A 13,635-nucleotide genomic window follows, 5' to 3' on the forward strand; every position below is an offset into this window, starting at 1 on the left:
TGTCATTTCCAATGCAAGGCAGATTTTATTGTTATTCTTGATGATGTACTGGAGAACTTCACTTCCTCATGGTTTTAGTTTGCTAACAATTTAAGGACTGAAGAAAGAGTAAAATCCTGATTATTGTCTGAAAACTTGTCATTTGCTGGTGGGATCAAAAAAGTAACAACATCAGAACCTTCAGAGCAAATTTTAGTTGCTTGGAAGAAAATTCCGGAGATAACAGTGGAATGCTTTTTAAAGCAATATTGCATTCTCAATGTTCTTAATGACACAGGCACTAATAACCTGTGAAAAATGGGAACAAATATGACAGTTTTGAGTTGGCCCAGGAAAATTGGAATCTAGATGTGTGAAGAAGTTCAGGGTGTAGTTCATTGGCAGCAATTTTTTCTCTCTTAATGTTATATAATAGTTGTGTATCTTATAATCAGCATGTCTTAGATTTAGTGTAATATAGTATTTGTGTTGGTCTTTATAAAGGAGAATATTGAAGGAAATTATTCTCTAAATAATCACCCAATGAAAGCATATATAAAACTATAGGAGATGGCCCAGGGTGCACAAATCTCTGTATGTCTAATTCCCAAAAAGGAATTTCTCTTTGATAAAAACAGAAGAACAACCATATGTTTAAACAATAATAACATTTTAAAAGAAAAACATTTGGTTTTCATTAAAAAGGAATTATTCCTATTTATTGGAGTTTGTTTGGAAAACTAAGTAGGCATATGAATAGAAACTGATAAAGATACCCAGGTAGGCTTCCAAAATGTTTTTCATAGCTGGAGCTCAGTTGTTCATTTCTCCCTTTTGGGAGGGAGCACCCCTGAGAAGCAGTCATTTTCTCTATAGTGCATGCCTCATAATAGACTCCCTCAAGACTCATAATCCGTAAATCCAATTCCTCTTCCACATGCTTCACTTTGAATATATCAAAGTAGCTTTCATATAAACCTCACTTGGCTCTTTCTTACGTGGAACATCTCTCTTCAGAGATTTACCATACTGTCTTTTTTTGAGACCTTTCCATTATCCAGTTTCTCCTCTGAATCCCTTCCAATCTGTCTATATCCCTTATAACTAGGTGACATGGGTCCCACTCAATCCAGGAGTGTCAGTTTATGCCTGTTTTCCAGGTTTGATTATCACCTGCAAATCCTATTATTCTAAAAACTGTCCTGATTAGAATGTTATCATATGTGGCCAACTACTTACAGCCAGAGGTGTTATCTAAGGGTGGACTGAGTAGTAAAGATGTGAGCAGGGCTTTCAGTTCATGTCCTCCATCTCAGTACTTTACATGTACAGTTGAGCAGATGCATTAGTGACTTGAGTCGTATCATGCCATTGCCTCATGTGAAGCTTGTGGAAGAGGGGTGTGGTTTATGGATGGCACCCCTTAAATCCATGCCTTCCCTGTGCAGCACTAGTTCTGGTGCTTCTATGGCATTTGTTTCTACAAAATTTCATGGTGTTAAAATTCAACCCATTGTCCTTTCTATCAAGAATTTTGTCATCCAAAATGCTTTTATTCCTACCAACTTTCAGTTATCAAAAGATATAATTTTGCTTTTCTGTATCATTATGTAGATTCTTGGTTAAAAATACTGCATGGGATAATCTTGTGGCATATCACCTCTTTCCAGTTTGACATGTATTCACATCCTAGTGTCATCTAACATCACAGACCTACTTAATGGTAGTATCATGCAGGCCATATATTTCTTCCGTTTGCATAATCATATTTTGGGAGACCTTAGCAAATGCCTATTAAAACTTCACATATCTAATGTAAAATACTTCTTCATAATCTATGCATCTAGATCTTAGAGTCTTAGAGCAAAAAAAAAAAAAAAAGAAGGGGAAGCAAAAATAGAGTTAAGTTTACCATGACTTTTTTTTTTTTTTTTTTTTTTGCCTTTTAGGGCTACCCCGCAGCATACCGAAGTTCCCAGGCTAGGGGTCAAATCGGAGCTGAAGCCAGCCTACACCACAGCCATAACAACATGGGATCCAAGCCGAGTCTGAAGCATACTCCACAGCTCATGGCAACACTGGAACCTTAACCCACTGAGTGAAGCCAGGGATTGAACTTGCATCCTCATGGATGTCAGTCGGATTCATTTCTGCTGAGCCACGACAAGAACTCCATACTGTGACTCCTTGACTTCTTGGTGAGTGTACTTCTTTTTAGCCCCCATGGGGCCTTGGAAATGTTGATTGACACGTAGACTAGGTCACTTCTCCATGAATATTTGTTTATCCAAGCACAATTTTCATTGACAAACAAGCAGAAGATCTTGTGCCTGGCCCTTTCTGTGAAAAACGCCTATTTTTTCACACCTGTCAAGGGTATCTACTTTGGGAAGTCCCCTAAACAGCTCAGGTCCACACTATAGTATGAATTGACTACTTGCTAATCATGTAAATATTATTGCTGAAACAAAAACACGATTGAGGCTGGAAGTGTGAAACAAATGCAGAAAGTGCCAGCTCTTTAATATAAGCAATTAATTAAGCATCATTTTTAAGTCTGGTGACAGGTCCCAGGGTGTTAAGCAAATCAAATATCACCATCTGCTGAGAGATGAGGCTTTCAGGAAGCATTCCCTACACTGAAGGGAGTGGTGGTGGTGTTGAAATGGACTTTTTGAGGCTTCAAAAACTAAGGACACCTACAGAGACAAACTGCTTTGTGGGTATGTCTGTAACAGATCAGACGAACATGTCTTGAGTCAGCTGAAATGGTAGAAACAGCCCAGATTTGAAGCCAGATATAGCTGGATTCAACTCTTGTTCTGCTTCTTTTTCAGCCTTGGGAAATGTGGTCTATCTGAGCCTTGGTTTTTTCAGCCTTAAAATGGAGATGACCTATCTTGTGGGACTTTTGTAAGAATAAGAATGATGATGATGCCCAGGCTGCAGGGGGGATTCTATATGGCAGTTGGGATGGTGGTGATGGTGGTTGTTAATGATTGACCTCTGCTGCTGATGTCTCCTCTTTGACCTTGGATTAGATGGTGTTCCAAGATGAAAAGCCCATCATTCTATTGCAGGAATGGGAATGAGGGAAATTTTGTGATAAACAGAATGAGACATGGGGACAGAACACTGACAGATGGGAGGGTGGTCTGGTCACCAGAGCTGACATCCCACAGGACTTTCCCCACTCCAACCATCTCCTCCCAAAAGGGCAGGCTGGAGTCACCTGAAATGAGGCATCATCATCTTGAATCCTCATCATCATACCTGCCTGGTTGGAGCTCACAGTGGAGTGTGTTTAGGGCAGGGATATAATCAGCTTCATGACAAGAGTACCTTGAAGGAAAAAGTAATTTTGTAAAGTGGGGAAGGTCTAACTTGAACTATTTGGGTATTTAAAATAACATTTATTCTTTTTGTTTTTCTTACTGAAAATTACCACATGATTGATGCTGAAAGCTAAAACACACAATAGTTTGTTGTTGTTGTTGCTGTTGTCTGGTTTTTAGGGCTGTACTCATGGCATATGGAGGTTCCCGAATTGGAGCTACAGCTGCTGGCTGATGCCACAGCCACAGCAACTTGGGGTCTGAGTCTTGTCAGTGACCTACACCACAGCTCTTGCCATTGCCAGATCCCTGACCACTGTGTGAGACCAGGGATTGAGCCTGTATCCTCATGGATACTAGTTGGATTTATATCCACTGAGCCACAATCAAACTCCCACAATAGTTTAAAGCTACTACTATTAACTACTATTAACATTCTATGTATGTCCTTTTAGCCATATAAGATAAAAAATGACCTTACACTATCACCCTATGTTATAGTATACTTTTCTTGGTATCTTTCCCCCTTCCTCATCATTGCTGTTTAAGTTTTGCTGATTTCTATTAATATAATAGTTTCTTCGTTATGTAACAGAGGTCTCCAAAATGGGATGTTTTCCCCTAGGGCATGTTCAGTATAATCTGTCAGGAAGCAGCAAGAAAATTTCAGAATTCCTGTTTATACTTTCACCTCTCCTTTTTAAAATTGTGTGTGTGTGTATATTTCATAATATGTAAATATGTCTGGAGGTAGGCAATCCAGAACTGGGATACTAGCTCAAGGATGTCATCAGGGACTGGAGCTCTTTCCAACGTTCTGCCCTTCTACTTTATACACAGGCCTTCATTCTCAGGCTGAGAACCTCATGTTTGCAATATGGCTGCTACACATCTCACCCTTACATCCATATTCCAGACAGGAATATGAGGAAAGAGTAAAGCACAAAGGTTTTATTTTCTCTTAGTGAGGCTTTGCTTTTTATTCAAAAAGGCATGCTTTCCTTCTCATGGGTTAAAACAAGGAAACATTGGGAATTGAAAATTTTAGATTTTAGCCTCTTTGACAAAGGAAGTCAAGGCATGGGGAATTGTGAGTAGTGTTGGGATAGATGGTCCATAGGGTCTACCACAGTCTTCTCCCCAGCAAAATGCACACACATGTCCACATATACACATACAAATTTGCCAGATGATTTCAAGAATTTCTTTAAGTGGAGGGTGAAAGGGCAGCAACTCATAGAGCCAAACTGAAAGAGAGCCACTCACATGGATTCTCAGCTCAGTCCAAAGCCATGTAGCATGAGAGAAGCAATAGAGGAAGAAGAGAGACATCAAAAGAAAAAAATGAAAATATATGAATGAGAGAGTCAGGTAGAGAAAAGAATGTCCATAAAGGTTATAGGTAGCAGATATGGGGTACTAACAGTGAAAAAGAAATACAATGACGAAGGTGGGGGGCAGGGAAGGATAAAGCAATATCACAGTGGGGTAAAGGGAAAGTATCTGAAGCTTAGGTTTATGAAGCTGAAGGCCCAGGGGTCAGCTCTCCAGCAGGGGCTGGGGTAGCGGAGGTGGTGGTGGTGGAGAGCACATTTAGTGAAAAGTTGGGCCATGTGCCACTAAATTCCGTAGAGTCACAGGACATTCATTAGGAATTCAAGGGTGTTCTCCAGAAGGTCTGGTGACTTGGAGATCTGCAGTGTGATAGAGAACAAACAGTCCAGCAAGATAAGCTTAGCTCTGGAGAATGCCGAAACATGGTGTTGAATTAGGTTTTGTAAACAATTTCTAGTGGCGTTTATGATGGCACCTTGTAGTTAGGTTCCTTACAGGTTTGTAAGATCTGATCACAATGTTTGGGATTATACATGTTGCTAATGGCATACACAGAAGTGGCAAAATAATTAGCACTGTCCCGGAAACCATCGCCTAGCACCTATGACAGACTTTCCACACTTGGAAAAAATATAGACCCATCCAGCATCACATGGCAGAAGCATAAGCTTCTTAAGGAACAACACAGGTGTTTGAACCACATATGTTTTCCTTGAGAGAGTCTTTGGTCAATCATCGAGGATATCATGTTGGAAAATAAGATTAAAAAAAAAAAAGGAAATCATGTAGCTGAAAAAGAATTAATGGACTTTTCCATGGGAATAAATACCTGATTTCTGAACACAGTCTATACCCTGAACAGTTTCCTAGAAATGACACAATGATTAATTTGTATAAAGCACTCCAGTTGTCATACAGCAAGTTGTAAAATGCCTCCAAGTGCTGAAGAAGTAAGCAATTTAGAGGAGTTTAAGATTTTTACCTGTATCTAATCTGGAGGCCCACCTAGTAAAACTTTGCAAATCTGGGGTTCAGGGTAAAGCGTGGTTTGAAAGACGCACCTTCTGAAGTCAAACCACTTAGGTTGGGATCTTGGATTCACCACTCGTCAGTTGCGTGATTTGGGAACAAGTTACTTCACTTCTCTGCCTTTATTTCCCCATCCATAAAGTAGGGACAAAACTTCCTAGGATGTTTTTCAGGACTAAATGAGATCATCTTTATAAAGCTCACCACAGGGCATGGCACAGTAAGCATCTCAAACACCCCAGAAACACATGGATGGATGAGCAATCTTTTCCCTAATTGCCTCCACATTTTTAAATTTTCATTTTTACATCAGTACTGCGACTTTACCTAAAGAACCATGTTTTATTATTAGCTTCTTGTGAAAAAAAATCACATGAATTACTGAGAAAGTGTTAACCATCTTTTTTGCAGGCATCAAAACGATGTCATATTTAGAAGTGATCACATTTCTGGTTTTGAACCCTGCTTATTGGCTCCATGACTTTGAAAAGTTGCTTAATCTCATTGGCCTTGGTGGCTTTAGTTGTAGAATGGGGATTCTGTGTAGTTTGAGTTAATAGATATAAAATGGTCACATCAGTGCTGGGCACGTAGAAAACACTCAGGCTGCCATTGTCATTGACTTGCTGTTAACCAGGCATCTTCTAGAAAAGAAAATGGAGATAAGATGATATCACAAAATGGCTTTATTCATCTTATAAATAATACACTGAACTTCCAGACTCATAATATTCAAGGTGAAAGTTTGGAGGATGCCTACATCATGAATTTTTTCCCCATGGTCAATCATTAACAACAAAGTGAACATCTACACAGACAGAGATGGCCAACATATGGCTGATCCTACCTGACACCAGGGCCATGGCAGACTTTACAAGTCCATCATGGCACTTTTACCTACTGAGTTCACATCCAGCCTTTGCATTTTTCTCAACACAATGTTCTACATAACCATTATCAATTTGGTTGGTGTTTTATGAAATGAAACATTTTCCATCCTTGTTCTGGTATCAGGTCTTCGGAAAGTGTTACTTGCCCGGAGAATGAGGAATTGATAAGTTTTTAAAGTAAGCCCCTTCCAATGAATTTCCATTCAAACTTTTAAGTGCTGAGAGATCCCCCTCAACCTGTGAATAAGGAGGGTGAGTTATATAAAAGAGAGCGGAAAGGTTGGCTGGCAGTACTCACGCCCTATTGCTGCTTTGAAAGATGCTGCTAACATAGAGGACATAGATAGCTCCAATTAAAAAAAGAGGTTTACTGTGGTCTGAGGAAATCATTTGGCAAATGGCTACTTTTGCTGTTGACTCAGGGAATAATTTTATGGAAAGACAGCCAGGTTACAACATCTGGTATATCACAAAGCTGGGAATCTTTCATTTTGTCTTAGGAGAAAGATGCAGATGACTAAATGTAAAATGTTTCCTATATATGGATGGGTGTAATTGTCTGTTAGGACTGCCCTAACAAAATATCAAGGACTGGATGGTTGATACAGCAGAAATTTATTTTCTCACCGTTCTGGAGGCTGGAAGTCTGAGATCAAGGTGTTGTCAGGTTTGGTTTCTCCTGAGGCTTCTTGCCTTGGTATGCAAATGTTTGCCTTCTTGCTATGTTATCACATGACTTTTTTCTGCGTGTGCACCACCTATTCAGTGTCTCTCTCTCTCTTATCTTATAGGGTCACAGGCCATATTGGAGTAGGACATCCACATGTCCTGACCTCATTTACCTTGAATTACCTGCTTAAAAGCCACATCTCCAAATATAGTCACTCTGGGGGTTAAGGCTTCAGCACATGCATTTTGAAGGTATGTAATTCAGTCTGTAACAATTTGTACCCACATAACTCCAGAATCCTATAACCCCAGCGTTGTTACTTATACTCATTGTCATGTGATTCTAGTTTTGCCAGAAAGCATTGTCATGCTAGTTAAGCACTAAGAAGACAAAGAAATGTATGCTCACTTTAGAAAATTTTCCATCTCTTTCAAGTCAATAAGACAGATACATCAATGAAAAATGGGTAAAATACAAGAGTGAAAATTAAAGAAAAAAATACAAAAAGCTAATAATATGAGTAAGGTGACAGGAATTTTAGCTTGCCTGAGACACTTATCATATATGTATATGCTGTCTTGGTATAATCATGAATAGAACCCTTTTCATTGTCAAAAGTGTTCCCTCTCTGTGTAAGGATTGTCTTCACAACATTTTTGTGGTGGTTGAGGATTGAAGGCAGTTTGGGAGCAGAGAAGCCAAATGTGTTGGATTCATGCTATTCAGCAAACAGACTAGCTATATCCATAGCAAAATAAATGGGTCTTAAAAATGCAGTGTTGAGTGAAAAAGATTGAGGTTTACAGTAATAATATTTGCATACCACTAATATCTATGCATGTTAAACTTTATATTTTATAAGAACACAGACAAACAAAAGGGCATGTATTAAGCACATTGAAATGTGTGCCATGGAACAGGTAAGGAATATCACTGAGATAAAGAGGAAAAAAAGAAAAAAAATGAGAGTGGTCTTAAACCAAAGATGATAAGGAACTGTTGAGAAGTATGATCAATCCAGCCGTAGTATCTGAAATTGAAAAGGAAGAATTCTATCAAAATAGATAAAATTGTAGAATTTTAAAAAGTATTTTAAAAATTAAAGTGTAGATTTCTTGAGAAATTGGCATTTGTTTGCTTATTCTCTGAAGTTTAAAGTGCATTTGAGTCTGCTTAAATAAGTATCTTAAATAGGACAAAATAAACATAACAATAATTGAATGAGGGAAGCAGAATAGAGAGTATATAGAACTAGAAAAGATAAGGCAAAGTCAGGTGTGAAGTTCACATCTAAAATTAACACCAGAAGTCCCATAGATTTTCCTGAGGTGGGTCGCAGTCTTGGCGCTAAACCAGAGAGATGCCCTCACATTCGTTGTCCACCTTATCTGTCTTAACAGTCACCACAAAACCACCCCAGGCACTAAGAAGCAGCCCAACTATTTCCCATTTCAAGATCAGAGAGAAATTTCTCCCTTGAGCTCTCCTAAGAAGGGCACTGTGTAATGGAATAGTGACCTAGAAAACTAATTTCTACAGAAAGACTCATTCCAAAGCAGTGTTGAATACCTAAATGCTAATTTACTCTGACAGGGTTTGGGCTCCTTCAATTTCTGCAAAATAACTGGGTTTCAGTTCCAGAAGAGTTCAGGAAATCTGTGGCCCACAGACATTTGGGCCTTTCCACTGAATTATGAACCATAGGGCCAGAAATTCCCAGTCATGATAGCAATAGCTAATGAAATAAAAAAGAAAAGGATTCTCCTCTCAGATTCTGGATCTTCTGTTGCCTTTATGCCCCTGAGGGGGAGGTGGGAGATGAAGAGAGAATGTATTCCTCTGTCTTTTCCTGCATCAATTTTAGCAGCAATTAAATTTTTATTGACTGAAAACCTAACATAGTAATAATTATAGGGACTACAGAAAGAAAATCTATTATGTGGAAACAAGTGTCTCCAGAAAAATGAAACCAGCAAAAAGCAATGCAGAATGAAAGGGTTTAGTGGCAGGCATGTGCAGAAAGAGTCCAGTCTGAGAGGTAATCTTGAAATGGACATTCAGGGTTGTGGATGGGGCAAGAGAAAGGCAATGTGGTATTCTGGTACATCTGTGTTTGGATCAGGGATAGTTGATCAAGTTCTTTTGAAGCTTAGTAGAAATAACCCCTGAGCACTATCCAATTAGATTTAATTTTGTATTTATCAAGTGAATTCTGCTTATTAATTCAGATTCAAAGAGCCCCAAAAAGGGAGCTATGGAAAATTGATGCCAAAATAGCTGCAATTATTTCCTTTCCTGTGGCATGTATATGACTTTATGACTCATCCTGTTAATTGCTAGAGACTGTTTCTTTACCCCTTGAATTTGAGCTGGATTTGTGACTTGTTTTGGCCAGTAAAATAAAATGGAAGTTATGGTATACCTGTTCTAAGCTTGGGTTTCATGAGGTCTTGAATACTCCCCTCTTTCTCTCTGAACTTTGTACATCCATTGTGGGAATACGTGCAGGCCAACTTGCTCACAGATGATAAACAAAACCTATTTACTCATGCTGCTCTGGCTGATTGCCATGTAACATGTATGCCTAGACATGTGTGAGGCCATCTTAGACCAGCCGGACTGTAGCCTAACCACAAGCTGACAGCAAGTGCCCATGCAGAGCTAAGAGATCCTGGCCCAGAACTTCTCTGTTGAACTTAGATGTCTGAGCAAAAACAAATATGTGCTGTTTTAAATTTCTGAGTTTTGACGTAGTTGTTACACAGCAGTAGATAACTGATACAAGAAGGTGCCCTGATATTAGTATTATAACTAATAAAAAATCTTCTCCACTATTTTTAATTTAAAAGATACAAACAAAAATACTATAAATGAAAAAAAACTTACACTTTTGGCATTCTGTTTTGTGTTTTAGGATCTTAAAAGTCAGTGAGCATGAACATCCCAGAGAACTTGAGTAGTTTTGAATACATGGGCAAAATTGAATTTCTAGACTTATAAAATGGAAGATCAGACTCTAGACAGGTGATTTTTGAAACACTCCCACCGGAGATTGTCAGCATGAGTATGGAGAGAAAGTTATGTGTCTCTCTTATGAGTAAAATCTCTAAAATTTAACAATTACCATTTGTTCATATCATCCTGGTTTACATGATAGAGAATGTTTTCAGGTATCTTTTTCCTTTTTTCCAAATTTTTATTTTATGTTGGAATATAGTTAATTTACACTGCTGTTTTTCAAGTGTACAGCGAAGTGATTCAGCAAAGTGATATAGATACATATATCTATTCTTTTTCGGATTCTTTTCCCTTATAGGTTATTACAGAATATTGAGTAGAGTTCCTGTGCTATACAAAAGGTCCTTGTTTATTGTCTGTTTTATATATAGTAATATGTATCTGTTAATCTCCAAATCCTAATTTATCCCTCCCCCTCCACACATTTCCCCATTGGTAACCATAAATTTGTTTTCTAAGTCTGTGAGTCTGTTTCTGTTCAGAAAATTAGTTCATTTGTATCCTTTTTTAAGTTTCCCTGTATAAGTGATGCTACATTTGTATTTCTCTGACTTAGTTCACTTATTATGATAATCTCTGTGTCCATCTATGTTGCCCCAAATAGCATTATTTCATTCTTTTCTTTTGAGTATAAAATATCCTTCTTTTTATTTTTTCATTTCTTTTTAATGTTTTATTGAAGTATAATTGATTTATAATGTGCTTATTTCTACTGTGCAACAAAGTGATCAGTTATATATATGCATCCATTTTTTTTAGGTTCTTTTCCCATATAGGTTATCACAGAATATTAGGTAGGGTTCTCTGTGCTATATAGCAGGTCCCCACTGGCCAGTCATTCCACATACCACAGTGTGCATATGCCAGTTCCAAATTCCCAGTCCATCCCTCTCCCTGACCTGTCCCCTTTGGTAACTATTAAGTTTGTTTTCAAAGTTTGTGAGTCCCTTTCTATTATGCAAAAAAGTTCGTTTGTATGTTTTTTTTAACATTCCAAAAATAAGTGATATCATATAATGTTTGTCTTTCACTATCTAACTTCACTTTGTGTGGTAATCTCTAGGTCCTCACATATTGCTTCAAATAGCATTATTTCATTCATTTTTATAGCTGAAAATATTCCATTGTATATATGTCTTACATATTCTTTATGCATTCCTCAGTAGATAGATATTTAGATTGTTCCAGGTCTTAGCTGTTGTAAATAGTCCTGCAATGAACATTGGAGTGCATATATATTTTTGAATTATGGTTTCCTCTGGATATATGTGCAGGAGTGGGATTGCTGGGTCATGTAGTAGCTTTATTTTTAGTTTTTTAAGAAACCTCCATACTGTTTTCCATAGTGGTTGTACCAGTTTACATTCCCACCAACGCTGTGGGAGGGTTCCTTTTTCTCCACACCTTCTCCAGCATTTACTGTTTGTAGACATTTTGAGGATGGCTAGTCCAATCGTTGTGAAGTGATATGCCATTGTAGTTTTGATTTGCATTTCTGTAATAATTAGCAACGCTAAGCATTTTTTCACAAGTCTTTTGGCTTTCTGTCTGTCTTTGGAGAAATGTCTATTTAGATCTGCTCATTTTTGACTGGGTTTTTCAGGGGTTTTTTTTGTTGCTGTTGTTTTTTGCTATTAAGCTGTATGAGCTGTTTGTGTATTTTGGAGACTAGTCCCTTGTTATCTCATCATGTGCAAATATTTTCTCCCATTCGTGCATTGTCTTTTCACTTTGTTTATGGTTTCCTTTGTTGTGTAAAGGCTTTTAAGTTTAATTAGGTCCCATTTGTTTACTTTTGTTTTTATTTTCATTACTCTAGGAGGTGGATCTAAAAAGATATTGCTGCAATTTATGTAAAGAAGTGTTCTGCCTATGTTTTCCTATGAGAGTTTCATAGAATACAGCCTTAAATTAGGGCTTTAATCCATTTTGAGTTTATTTTTGTGTTTGGCGTTAAGGGAATGTTTCAATTTTATTCTTTGACATACAGCTGTCCACTTTTCCCAGCACCACTTACTGAAGAGATTGCCTTTTCTCCATTATATACTCTTGCCTCCCTTGTCATAGATTAATTTACCATAAGTGCATGAGTTTATTTCTGGGTTTTATATCCTGTTCCATCAATTTATATTTCTGGTTTTGTATGCCTGCTATACTGTTTTGATGACTGGAGCTTTGTAGTATAGTCTGAAGCCAGGGAGCCTGATTCTTATGGCTCTGTTTTTCTTTTGTCTTTTTGCCATTTCTTGGGCTGCTCCCGCGGCATATGGAGGTTCCCAGGCTAGGGTTCGAATCGGAGCTGTCTTCACCAGCCTATGCCAGAGCCACAGCAATGCAGGATCCAAGCCACGTCTGCAACCTACACCACAGCTCATGGTAATGCCAGATCATTAACCCACTGAGCAAGGGCAGGGATCAAACCTGCAACCTCATGGTTCCTAGTCAGATTCATTAACCACTGTGCCATGACAGGAACTCCTGGCTCTATTTTTCTTTCTGAGGATTGCTTTGGCTATTTGGGGTCTTTCGTGTTACTATACAAATTTTAAAAAATTATTTTAGTTCTGTGAATAATGCCATTGGTAATTTGAGAGGAATTGTGTTGACTCTGTAGATTGCCTTGAGTAGTATAGTCATTTTGACAATTTTAATTCTACCAGTCCAAGAATATCTTTCTGTATTTGTGTCATCTTTAATTTCTCTCATCAACATCTTGTAGTTTTGAGATTTTTTTTCTCCTTAGATAGTTTGATTTTTAGGTATTTTATTCTTTTTTAATGTGACAGTAAATGGGATTGTTTCCTTAATTTCTCTGCCTGATCTTTCATTGTTAGTGTATAGAAATGCAACAGATTTCTGTATATTAATTTTGGTATCCTGCAACTTTACCAAATTCATTGATGAGTTATATCAGTTTTCTGGTAGCATCTTTAGGATTTTCTATCTATTGTAACATGCCATCTGCATATAGTGACATTTTTACTTCTTTTTCAATTTGGATTTCCTTTACTTATTTTTCTTCTCTGATTGCTATGGCTAGGACTTCTAAAACTATGTTGAATAAAAGTGATGAGAATGGACATCTTTTTCTTGTTCTTGATCTCAAAGGAAGTGCTTTCGGCTTATCACCATTGAGAATGATCTTAGCCGTGGGTTTGCCATATATGGCCTTTATTTGTTGAAGTAGATTCCTTCTATGCCAACTTTCTGGAGAATTTTTATTGTAAATGGGTTTTGCACTTTGTCAAAAGCTTTTTCTGCATCTATTGAGATGATCATATGCTTTTTATTCTTCAGTTTGTTAATGTGGTATATCACACTAAATGAATTGTGGATATTGAAGATTTCTTGCATTTCTGGAATAAATCCTACTGGATCA

At 37.7% G+C, this 13,635-nt stretch overlaps 1 long non-coding RNA gene across 7 annotated transcripts in view; it reads left to right on the forward strand.

The window, feature by feature from the left end:
* The window catches only part of LOC100737021, a 90,357-nt gene continuing 78,750 nt past the window's right edge, over positions 2,029-13,635 (forward strand). For all 7 annotated transcript variants that reach the window (XR_001306492.2, XR_001306493.2, XR_001306491.2 and 4 more), the window contains exons 1-2: positions 2,029-2,177; positions 7,360-7,489. This is a non-coding gene — a long non-coding RNA (uncharacterized LOC100737021). The remainder of the gene's footprint in view (positions 2,178-7,359; positions 7,490-13,635) is intronic.

This window comes from Sus scrofa, chromosome 1, assembly GCF_000003025.6.
Source record: "Sus scrofa isolate TJ Tabasco breed Duroc chromosome 1, Sscrofa11.1, whole genome shotgun sequence".
In the NCBI taxonomy this organism is placed as follows: domain Eukaryota; kingdom Metazoa; phylum Chordata; class Mammalia; order Artiodactyla; family Suidae; genus Sus; species Sus scrofa.